The sequence below is a fragment of the Archocentrus centrarchus genome, unplaced genomic scaffold, assembly GCF_007364275.1.
Source record: "Archocentrus centrarchus isolate MPI-CPG fArcCen1 unplaced genomic scaffold, fArcCen1 scaffold_90_ctg1, whole genome shotgun sequence".
Lineage (NCBI taxonomy): Eukaryota > Metazoa > Chordata > Actinopteri > Cichliformes > Cichlidae > Archocentrus > Archocentrus centrarchus.
The window spans coordinates 359,037-371,609 of NW_022060299.1; the positions used below are offsets into that span (position 1 = coordinate 359,037).

Below are 12,573 nucleotides of genomic sequence, written 5' to 3' on the forward strand. Positions count from 1 at the left end.
TGCAAAAGGCTGAGTGTTTCCTTTGGTACAGTATGCAGTGTAATTTAGACGCTAAAGCAATACTCCTCATCTGTATGCCATATTCACTGATCGGCCATAACAATAAACCACCTGCATCACATAGTGGAGCCGGCCCACTGTCACCAAAACAGCCAAGACCTATTGGATTGCCTTGTGGTGTCTAGTACTGATGCACTGACAGAGAATCTCTTGGGTCCTGTGAGTTGCCTTGTTATTGCGATGTGGCAGAGTGCACTGTCCTGCTGTTTGGTCAGTGTGAAGCAAATTTACCATATCAATGCCAAACCTCAAGGTTTTCCCTGAGAATACTGCAATTTAACAAGATGACCAATTCACTTTGGTTAAAATGAGTTTCATGAAAACCTGACACAGGCATTATCACTGCCAGCACACAATGGGAGCAAACATTTCTACTCTTTTAAAAGATTCTATTAGAGGCAACCTGCAGTGGCCCTTCTCTCTGAGAAGTCTAGAGTCAGGATTTGCAGTGCACACATGGCAGCGCTGAATTGATTGGCTTTCATCAGGCCTTCATGGTGTACTGCATAATAAAAGTATTAAACTATGTCATATCACACGCTCTCAACTCCTGATTGAAGTAATGTGCAAGAACAAGGGTACTGACCACAAAAGGCTTCAGTCACATGACAAAGTCAGAGTCAGGCAAACTGCATCAAACGAGGTCAAAATACGATTGGTTTTACTAAAAAAAGGAAGCAGGTTACAGCTGAGGTTTCCCAGTTTATCACCGTGCCTGAGAGAAAGGATGTTGGTTTCATCACTATTTCTTTGCAGACCATCAGGAATGATCGAGTGCTTGATACGTTTTAAATTCATGTTTTTGGCTGAGCATTAAAACATCGCCTCCTGAACACATTTCTTGGTGTGGCTTGTTCCTACAGTTACCTTGCTACAATAACAGTTACACTGCACATACTGTACCACCCTCTGCCTGCCACTCACATCACTTATTCTGTGAAATAACAAATGTTTGAGACTGAATCTTTCTCTTGAATATTTTATGCATTGTTTCTCCTTCTCTCTGTAATGATTAGTTCAGCTCTCTCTCTGTCAACAGACCAACTCAAAATCACTGATGTGACAAAGGAACAAGCTTATTTTCAATTACATGATGGAATAAGTTTTGTCTCCCCACTTTTTTTAATGTTATCTAAAAATCTAAAATTTTTATACTTTTCAGGTGTATTTCGACTCTGTCTACTTCTTTACTGTATACTATGCATATATATATATATATATATATATATATATATATATATATATATATATATATATATATATATATATATATATATATATATATATATATATACACACACACACTGGCATAAAATTACTAGACTTGTCAAAAGTGAATAATTCATTTTAATTCTCAGTCTTTCAAGATCCAGCTATTAAATTCCTCATTGGTCCATTTCTGGCTCCCCCACGCCACCCAACACACGTGCACTCCTCAGTTTTGTACAGCTTTGATTTTCACGATCAGCTCATTATTTCCACATTCAGCATTGCTGTCTACATCAAGGTGTGAAGAATGAGGAGGACACAAGAAGAACAGCAACAACAGAACAAAAGCTTCACTGCCATGATCACCTATTCAAAAGCATCTGTGTGTTCAGACATTATTCTGTTTACGTGTTGTCAGCTCTGCTGGCCTTATTTTTTAGTGCTACTAATTTGATTTTTTTTTTTCTTTTTTAATATCAGGAAACAGGAGACATGAACAAATTGTTCACCCACTACCACTACCCATCTAGAGTGCAGTTAATGCATATTGGTTTTTAGGTCATCCCTGTTTTCTGGTTCTTGTGAATTCTCCCTGATGATCATGGTTTATTAAATTATTCCAAATGACAAATTTATGATAAACAAAATGATCAAAAGACCCAGATAATTGAAATTGATTGAAATTTCCTTTATTTCTTATCTTGTTATCAGATTTATAATTAACTGTTTTCTACATCTTCAGTTTTTTCAGATGCTGAAGAAATGACTTTCCCGTTTTGGAGCATGGGAGAATCTTAACCCTTACTTTTATCCCCCCTCGAGGAATCATCGTTTATGTCTCATTGGAAAAGCTTCATTCTCTGGGATGCATAAATGAGCTGGCAGACCAGTTTTTTATTGTCCTTGATGAGTGTAAAAGTTTGGCCTGATGACAACACTAGAGGACAGGCCAAACTAACCAGACATAAATATTCATCTACTGGATATATTGACCATTCACTTTAGTGTTGATGAAATTCCAACTGACATTCCCTGTCTAATATCAAGGCTTAAGTTTATGATGATGTTAGTTTTTGTAATGATCCTTTTCTAAATTCTTAGTATTTACATGTCCTTTTTTCCTTCTTTAATTTAAAGTTCATTTCATCCTGTAGCTTTCTGTTTCGTTATTTCCCTTTGTTCATTTTCCCATCTGTGTTATTGTTTTTACTCAGTTCACCCATGTCTCATTATCCCTCTCCCCAGTGTGTATATGTAATCTGTGTTTTTTCATCCCCCTGGCTGCCCTGCCTTTGGTTTGCTCTTGTTTTGATTTTGCCAGTCTTTGGATCATTCTTTATCATGTTTCACGCCCTAGTTCGCTTATATGGTGAATAGAAAAGAAGCCCTAATAGGCAGCACACAGAGGCAGCTTTGAGCGGTCTGGCTAATGAACTCCGCCAAAGTGGCTGAAGGACTTTCTGACAGCTCGAAGTCCCAGCTAGTGTAACCTCGGTGTGATGTCTTCTGTCATTTTAAACGAATGTTCTGGAGCAGGTAAAGGTGTGAATGCTCTCTGAAAAGACAGCAACACCTCAAAGTTAGCTAGCTATACTCGAGAGGCCCTTTACCAGCAATCACATAGAAAATGAACATTTCACTTCACAAAAGCATAGCGAAAATAATCCACAACAGATCATATTTAACCAAATATAGCCAGCTCATCCTGGATTACAGTTTATTGAACATATCCTCTGTTACCCAGAGGACTTGCCCAAATCCTTTGCTATTACTAGTCAGTGCAAGGTGACATTTGAGACAGTAGGTGGTGGAATTGTCCTATTTAGCGGGACTTAACCTGAACCCTTTTAACTACTTTACACTAGCCCTAGCTCTTATGATGGCTAGCCTCCAGTCTGCTAGACATCCCGTCGTCAGCCAGCTAACTTCATGAAAGTTTCACTTCCAGTGTTAGCTACCCTCCTGCCAATTTCCAATGAGGTCAGACTACGTCCAGACTGCTTCTTGCTTTACCCAGCCTCAGATCTCAGGATTCACCCCAGCCTCGCCCCATCGCACCTCATTCGCACCGACACTGCTGCTGCACAGTCAACCATTTCCCTTAATTTCCCTAAGCAAGGGTAACTCTCCTGTTTCCAAGCACGCTCTTGGGTCCTCTGATGACATTCCTGCTCCTAGGCCCTGCCGGCCACATCTGCTCCTGGGCCAGCGGATGCCTTTCTTGCACCAGAACAAGAGATGCTTTTTGACTCCCACACTCCTGGACAGCCTCCACCCTACCAGCTTCACTTATACTTTGCATGCAGTTTTGACTCTCTTCTCCTTTTTATGTTGACCTCATTCACAGCAGCAATTGCAGACAAAGAAGTAGAAAGATTCTGTTTTTGCTTTTATCGAAAGCACATATTATTTAACACGCCATCCATCATCTGCCTAGCAAGATCTTTTTATTTAACTATAATAAAAAACTGATTGAATTTGCACATAGTCAATATTTCCTGATGCTCAATAGTTTGCAAAGCTATTTTGAAGCTGAAATGTGTTTGCAAGTATGCTTTAATGTGGGAAAATCTGCCATTCTCTTTGTCTGTGGAAGTGAAGTGGACAGATGACCTTGTATGAGTTGCAATATGCTGGAGTACACGCATAAATATACTCCATCAATCTTTGTTACAGCCACAGAAAGGAAAGGAAGTCAGGCTGCATTTCACATTTCCTCCTGTTTTCTTCTATTACAAAGCAAACAAGACCACTTGATACTTTTCACAAGGCTTCACTTCAGTGCCCAGTCTGTTTTTTTTTCCCCCCATGAGTAATGAGGACTTTATGACAACACAGATTGTGAAGAGCTGTGAGTTTTAGCTCAGATAGAAAACTTGGGAGTTAATCCACACACACTGTGGTTAAAATAATCCCAAAGCACTTGAGAGAATCCTCTGGCCTCCTGAGCTTTACACAACTACAGCTATTCCAGCCCCACTAACCTACTAACACAGCATCATGGAAAATGTGACATGACGCATTAACATTAATGTGTCCTTAGACAGAGACGACAACCAGAGTGTGTTCATTGCTACCTGATGGTCTGTGAACCGTAATGGAGTTTAAACCTAACGGCATATTGGATTAAGGAAGCGGTGAACTGACCACGGAGGAGCTCAGCCTATCATCTGCAGAACTCCTGCGTTATAGTCTACACTTCTGCAAGTATGCAGGGTCAAGTAATATAAATTATGTGAATGCAGTGTGACTATGAGGCTCTGCATGGGAGTGTCCGTGCAGACACTGCGCTACAATGGCACCAACTACACATCCACCCTTCAGGGGAACTCCAGGTGAGGTAGGAAATACTGTAATAAAAACAACTGTTCGACTTTGGTGCTCTCAGCTGTCCATGTGTGCAGCTCTAAAATAGTATAGTAACTTTAAAATGTTCTACACTACAACTTATACTAATACCTCTTGTAACTGTCAAAAGGTTGGCATTTTGGGAAGAGTTTCATTTAAGATGTAACACTTGTGCAACCAGCATTTAAAGTGCTTAATTTGAAGCAGATCCAGAAGCCACATTTAAATAAAAATCACTGCAGTTATAAATCATGTGGGTGTCTACAAACTTTGTTCTTTGTGCCTAACTTAGATGTCAGCATCTTCTGACCTTAAAGCTGCTAAAGGCCAAGTTTGATTGCTCAGCGATGTCTGGCAATCATGAAGCCATCATGCAGGGAAGGGAAATACAATACAGCAGAGTTGTTTCTAAATTAACATTTAAGTCTGAATCAATAGTTTTGTGAAAACATAAAATATCTGATGTGGCCACACTCATCCACATCATGTAATCATTAAAGTGATTTATTCAAAATGAGGCTCCAGCCTGGATGACTGGGCTCAGTTTTAGTTGATGCTGATTTTGTGGGATAAAGCTGTCGGAGTTACTCAAACACATTTATACATGCTTTACTACAACACAGTTCAGCAGCAAACAGAAACACTTCCAGCATACATACCGCAATAGCTTAGAAAAAAAATTGAGCTAACCGTAACAGTTGCTTAGAGGTGGATTCAACATTTTTTTTAATCTTGTCAGTTTTACACTTTGGACTCACCACTGAAGAGTTAAAGTTACAGTTTTGTTGGAACTTAAACCTAGAATAGATTAAGTCACACTCACTTGGGTGATACCTTGCCAAACACGACTGTTTCTCTTGAAAAGTCACACAATAGACAACAGAAGTTGTCAGCGCCGTCCCAACGAAACAATCTGTAAATATATTATGCACTCAGAATTGGCGGATTTCACAAAGAAGTGGAATCTATTTGCAGTGGGAGTTCATTGCTGGGTCAGCTGTAGAGTTTTTGATTCCTTTGGTGTAAAAACATTCAGAAAATAAAATCATAGCAGTCCAAATGTGGATCAGTGACAGCTATGTAAGCCCCCCCCCCCCCCCCCCCCCCCCCCCCCAAAAAAAAAGAAGACAGGCAGCCCTGAAGAACAGATCAACGTAGGAGAAGATGAAAAGATCAGCAGTAAGATCAGCTTTTTTTCCTCCCACCGGCTTTCGATCATTTCAACCTCTCATTGAGTTACAGTATACTGTACAGAGGAGGGTCCGTGGAGCAGTGTTACAGAGAGATGGAAGTGGAGTCAGAAGATAGAGACAGATGTACATGAGAAACAGAGACAGATACTAAGAGAGTTCAACAGATGGGTAGACAGATTGAGAATGAAATGCAGCGACAGAGAATATGTCATGCACAGAGTTAAAACAAGAACCCTCTGCACTCCTCATTGGCGTTGCCTACGGCAAGTCTTCTAGGGAAACTCCAGCAACCCAGACAGCACTTTAAGGACATGGAAGCATTTTATCTCCAGCTTTCCTTCATGCATTGATTCCCCTCTCGCCAAAAAAAAAAAAATCATTTATAATAACACATGTATGCTTTTGTGAGGTACAGTATTTTGAGGCTGTGAACTCCAGGAGGATTATAACTGTTGGGGCAGAGGGTAATGGGGATAACAATTAAATGAACAAATAAATCTGAAAGGACAATGAAATGCTACAGATCAGAAAATTCTTGACTCTTAATCTTAACTGTGAGATTCCAACACTTCTGGCTCCTGTTGACATTCACATTTAAGCTGTTTTCAGAGGGAAGATTCCCTCCACCTCCTTCCAGCACTTAGACTTTAAGAGCATCTTCAACCTTTGACTGATTCAACTTCAGCCCGAGCATTCATTTTATTTCTCTCACACAAAATACACTCAGAGCCAATAATGAGCTTCTGACACTGCAAACGCTGCGTCAGAACAGGAGATTTTGTAAAGTAATATGCTGTTCTTGAAAGCTGAATACTGTGCAGGCAGATGCCTTCCCCATAAGAAACCATTAACAGTAATCGGTTGTTTGAGGTGTAATACAATGTTTCATTGAGGTAGGTCAGGACATACATGTCGAGACTCAGTTTGATATGAGTAAGTAAATAAAAATTTCTAATATTTTAACACATTTTACTGTAATAAACTGTTTTTTGATATATTAAAGTAGGAAAAACTGACATCTGATCGTATTATACTGCAAAAATACAGTGCTGTAGTATTTTTGCTGTGTATTACAGTAGGTTCGCAGTAAAACTGTTGCAGTATCTTACTGTGATTTAACTGGAACATATATTACAGGATAATACATTTTCTCTAAATTCAGCTTTTCCCCTCCAATTTGTTTTGGAAACTGGATTACATTTGCAGCAAACTTTATGATCTCACCATATTTGGAGAGCAAGCTGTAGCATTATAGGTAGCTTTGCTTTTCAAACCCTGTGCCTCTTTGCCTTCTGTGATTGACACATACTGTGACACTGAGAGAAGAATGATTTGCAGACAATTACATTTGCGGCAGCCTGAGGCAGCAGCTACAGGGCTACAGGAAGGGGCCTCATTACTGGGATGATGCCTGCTTCCATAATGTGCACGTTGTATGCCAAGTTGCAACGGCTAAATGTTATGTTTGGGCATAAAATTTTAAATATTGTATTCTTGGAGAACACCACTGAGAAACTTCACTGCCACGTTAATTATCTGATAGATATTTGATGCTGTTATTAGGGGAGTTAGTTCTTGGTTGATTGCCTTTTTAAAACGTGCTGCATGCTAAAGCCTGCTGATTACCAAACCAATGATTCAAATCTTCAGAGCCAAGAATTAGACACATTTTGCAGTTTTTTTTCCTCTGCTCCAAATTCAAGGGGTTGGAAAACAAGCTAATAATTTAAATGAGATGAGCAGTGCCTTTATTTGCTGTTAACTCACTGAAGCTGAAGATCCAATTTTCAGAATTCAGCTGTGAAAGGAGTAAATTATAAAAATAAAATGTGACTCTTTGATCTGATTGTAAAATCTGGGATATTCCTCCTGACGTAAAGGTACACTGTAAACCCAGATTTTGATTCCACTTAAAAATATTGAGTTCATATTACTTAAAATTGCCTAGAATGTGAACATTACTTGTTAATGCTGAGTAGACTGTACTTTGTGATGATCTATCTTATTGTAATCATGTGTTTGAGTTCAAACAACTTAATATCATTAAGTTTTGCACCTGCTAAAAATCTAGTTTATACCAGTTTTAACAGACTGGATTGATGCGCAGCTGCATGGTGGCATGCTGGTTAGCGGTGCTGCCTCACAGGTAGAATACCATCTAGAAGGTCTGGGTTCAATTCCGGCTTGGCCCAGGCCTCTCGCTGTTTGGAATAGAAGACATTTGGTATTTTTGTTCACAACGCTCTCTCGTATAGGTTTTTTTGTTCCATGGACAAATGTTATTTGTAAATGTTAATGTACCAGCATTCAGCAGGGCTGAGTTTTATCATGTTTGTTTACCAAATTTAAACAGACACAGTTCAACACTGTAAAAAATATTTGTGTTACTGGGCAGCATGGTGGCATGGTGGTTAGCACTGCTGCCTCACAGCTAGAATAGTTATCTGGTAGTCTGGGTTCAATTCCACCTTAGCCTGGGACTCTTGCTGTGTGGAGTTTGTATGTTCTCCCTGTGTCTGTGTGGGTTTCCTCCCACAATCTGAAGACATGCAGTTACTGGGGTTAGGTTAATTGGTCTCTCTAAATTGCTCACAGGTGTGAATGGTTGTCTGTGTCAGCCCTGCAACAGGCTGGTGACCTGTACAGGGTGTGCCCTGCATCTTACTGCCTTGGCAGCTGGGATAGGCTCCAGCCCCCCCCCCCCTCCCCCCCCCGCACCCACACACACACACACACACACCATGAAAAGGATGGGGGAATTGATTGATCAAAAGACATTTTATTTTTTCATGAACTATAAAAGTTAAGTTTGGTCAATTAGAACATACAATTTAATTCAATTGGAAATGGAGTAGTGCTTACTTAACAGGCTGAGTTAAATGAACTGTTTCATTACTTAAAAAATTTAAGGCAATGAGTTACCTTGGTTTTTTTAAGTAGATTCAACTTATCCTGGTTTACAGTGTAGCAAGAGTTAATATAATAATACAAAGGTAATCACTCCAGCTGCCACCTAAGTCAATAAAAGCAAGAGGTTTCCAAATCTAACTTTCTACATTTTACAGTGTATCCTCAACATATAAAAGAAGCTGTTTTCACACATGATCTCAAAGCTGTTCCCTTTCTCACACACAGCACACAACAGAAGAACGGCCACTTTGAGCACGTTCTCACTTCTACAAACACTTTGCTCGGCTTTGGTACCCACTTGGGTATAGCATGCAGGAAGCAGGACACAGAATGACCACACGTGAGCTGCAAATTACCTGCACTATTCTCACATAGGTGCAAATCAGCACAATTAGACATCACACAGACTTTGTACTGGGCAGCTGGCAGATTAAAGACTGTTTAACTCTTTCTCCCTCAGACGTCTATTAGAGTTGCTGTCAAACACCATCTTTATGGGGGAGGACTTAACACACATTCATCTCCTTTGGGTGTTTTCTAGAAAAGTTCAGGACCACAGACTGAAAATGACTATTACGCATTATTTCAGACACTATTAATTCATCATGATACACCTTAACCATCAAACTGATATTCCATACCACTGATAAATGAACTAAAGCTAAAAATAATGATTTGATTAAGCGTAGAATACAACACACTCTATATATAGAAACTGAGCAAAGTCCAGTATTACAGAGACCTAATTATTCATGGTCAATTCACAGCAATGTAGTGAAAAGAAATCATTAAACTCTGACAAGCTATTACTCTTAAAACATTAGCTGGGTTCTAAAACGTTGTTGAATGTTGGGAAATGTAATTAACATGCACTAGCACAGCCATTCAGGTGCAGGTTAGCCGTGCACCAGCACAGAGAGCCTTCCAGTGCGAATGCTTTAGGGTCTTTCTGCATTTAGGACCTGCAAAGAGGACAGAGAGAGTAGAAGTCCTGGTAACACTTTCAGTCGTCCATTTCTATACCAAAAATGTCTCCTTAAAAGAGAAATGTCCTTTACAGTAGAGCACATAATGCAGTGTGTGAGGAACTTCTTCATCTGACGTCCACATGCTCTTAAAGCCATTATGTAGTCACACGGTAGATGATGGATCAAATGCAGAAATTTATATTTTATTTGCTGCAGAAATAAGGGTCAGGCCATCTCTGATAAAAAATGTTATTTGGATTTCAGGAGTTTTGCACAGTTTGCGTTGAACTTGAGAAGATGAAGTTCTTCTTACATTTATAGCTTTTGTCTGCTGTGTAGAAATTTAAGCCTGCTTCATGTGTTTAATGGAGTTCAGGTGGTCCAAGCCATAACCTGTAGTAATATAATAACTTTAATATACATGTAAAGATTTATAATGCAGCACGGTCCCCTTTCCTCTTCCTTCAGAGCTGTGTCGAACAAGTGACTGGATGCTAGAGAGGCGTGTATTGAGACATTTGGCCCATAAAGCATTTTTTTCATTTGATTCAAAATCTTCAGGGAGTTTCTGAGAATGATGTTGTGACCACATAGTGAGGCTATACTCCGGGTAAGAGCAGCACTGGGAGAGAGTCTCCTAAAAGAACATGGAATCGATTTCTAAGGTGGAAACAACAGACCAGTCATCACCAGGGGAGCCCCAGAAACAAATTAAATCATTTTTCAATAGATAAAATGAACATCTGAACTCAAACCGATAGTGTTTCTCTCAATACATTTCTTACTCGTCTGGTCTTGAAACCTTGATTGTTTATCCTTGTGAGTAGCTAACTACCCTTTAGAGCTTCAGGCTGCTTTCTTAAATTAGATTTAAAATTAGATAAATTCTCATGCCCATACATTTTCCCTTCCTAATTAAGATGTGCTATATAACCTATTTCAGTCTGATCAATTTAATATGCACAGTGTGGATTTAATCTCAAGACTTTCACAAAATAAGGGCAATTTTATTACACCGGTGTCTGGTGCTGGTCCAAAATGCGTCATGAAGATAAGAAATATAATCCATAAAACAGCAAACAGGCTCTTCAATCTTCCCCTGCATTACAGGCACATATTAGGAGGCTTTTATGACTGACAGCAACACGTGAGGTCTCGAAGGTTTGAAGGTTTTGTCTGATTTTCTTTCTAAAGAGAAACCACAGCAACATGCTACAAGTATCTGACCTGTGACTGTTGTGCTCTATGACAGCAGGTTGATCACTTCTGTAAAATTAGACCACAGAGACAGAAGGGGAGGACAGGACAGGAGAGGGAGGAAGACAGCGATAAATGGAAAAGGGAGGAGAAGAGTAAACTGTGGGAGGAAGCTAACAAGAATAAAGGGACAACAGGAAATAAAGAAGGGAACATAAGATCAGAATCTGAAGAAAAATGGAAGTGGGTGAGGGGAATAAAGGGAAGAAAAGGACAAGCATGGAGGGGGAGAGGGGGAAATGGGTGAGCAGAGGACTAAGTAAGAGGTCAAGGGAGGTGGGCAAAAGATGAAGGGAGCAAAAGAAGAAACAAGAAGGACACAGGAAAGGAGAAACAAAGAGAGAAGTTAAGAGTAGAAGACAAAGGAGGAGAAAACAAGACAAGAGAAAGGAAAGGAGTAGGGATGGCACGATACCACTATTTTATGTCCGATACGATACCGATATTTTACATTTGGATATCTGCCGATACCGATACAAATCCGATCTTTTTTGTATTATTATTTTTAAAAATTGTTTTTAAATGCCTGGATCAATTTTACATAAGTCAACAGTCTCTCACACAACAAAATTGAAATCTTTTAGTTGTCCCACATACAAGACTAAGGACTAGGGGGGCAGAGCTTTTCAGGCAGTAGCGCCAAAGCTCTGGAACTGTTTACCACTCCGTCTCTGTTTAGCTGCCTCTGTGGCATCTTTTAAAAAACAGATGAAAACTTTTCTGTTTAACCAGGCTTTCTCTTGACTTTATTTTTATTCTTTTTCTTTTAATATGGTAATGTTATGTTTTAACATGGTGTTTTATCTGTTTTTTTATTTATTTTTTTGATATTGTGTTTTAATTATTGTACAGCACTTTGTGACTTTTTGTCTGTGTAATGCGCTATATAAATAAACTTTACTTACGTATAACAATCGCTCTATCACCTGAATCCTATTGGTGAGAAGGTGATGCATTGGCTTATGGTATGTTGCAAATTTCATTAGGGCTGCAACTATTGATTATTTTAACAATCAAGTATTCTATTGATTATTCCATCGATTTCCCGAGTAACTGGATAAGAAATACTTTTTTTCATATTAACAGTTCATCTGCATATTTTACCTTCCGTACTGCAGGTTTTTCCCTGTGTGAAACAAACAGGGTGGATGGAGCAGCTACAAAGTTCTCTTTTCTTCACTTACTGATCAGTTGGTTGATGAAGGACCTCCAGCTGTTTCCCAGTAAAGGTTTAATGGGGGTTACAGAGGGAAAAGCTTCATCTGGACGCTAGAAAAACATTTAGTCCACTCCGTCTGAGCTCACCGCCTCTTTGCGCTTGTGCAGACAGACTGCACTAAAAACAGCTGATTGCTGTTGTTGTGTTATCAGTGTTTATGTTGAAAAACTGGGGGCTGCGTGAGCGTAATCTTGTAATGCTTTATATTCACAAGCATTCTCCTAAATACATTTCTACTGCAGGTCTATATTTAGTCACTAATCAGGGATTAAAGTATCAAAAATATTTTGAGGGGAAAGGGGTCCTTCTGGTACCGGATAGTCACCAGTGTTAATAGCGGCACTCGCTAGTAGCATGTCTGGGAGCTGAAGTAGAGAACAGCTGAAATTCTCAGCACAGCGAGCACAAC

General features: G+C 39.5%; 1 protein-coding gene across 1 annotated transcript in view; it reads right to left on the reverse strand.

Moving 5' to 3' along the window:
- The window catches only part of LOC115777972 (protein kinase C-binding protein NELL1-like), a gene marked incomplete at its 5' end in the record, with an annotated part of 67,737 nt that overhangs the window by 27,203 nt on the left and 27,961 nt on the right, over nt 1–12,573 (reverse strand). The window lies entirely within an intron of this gene.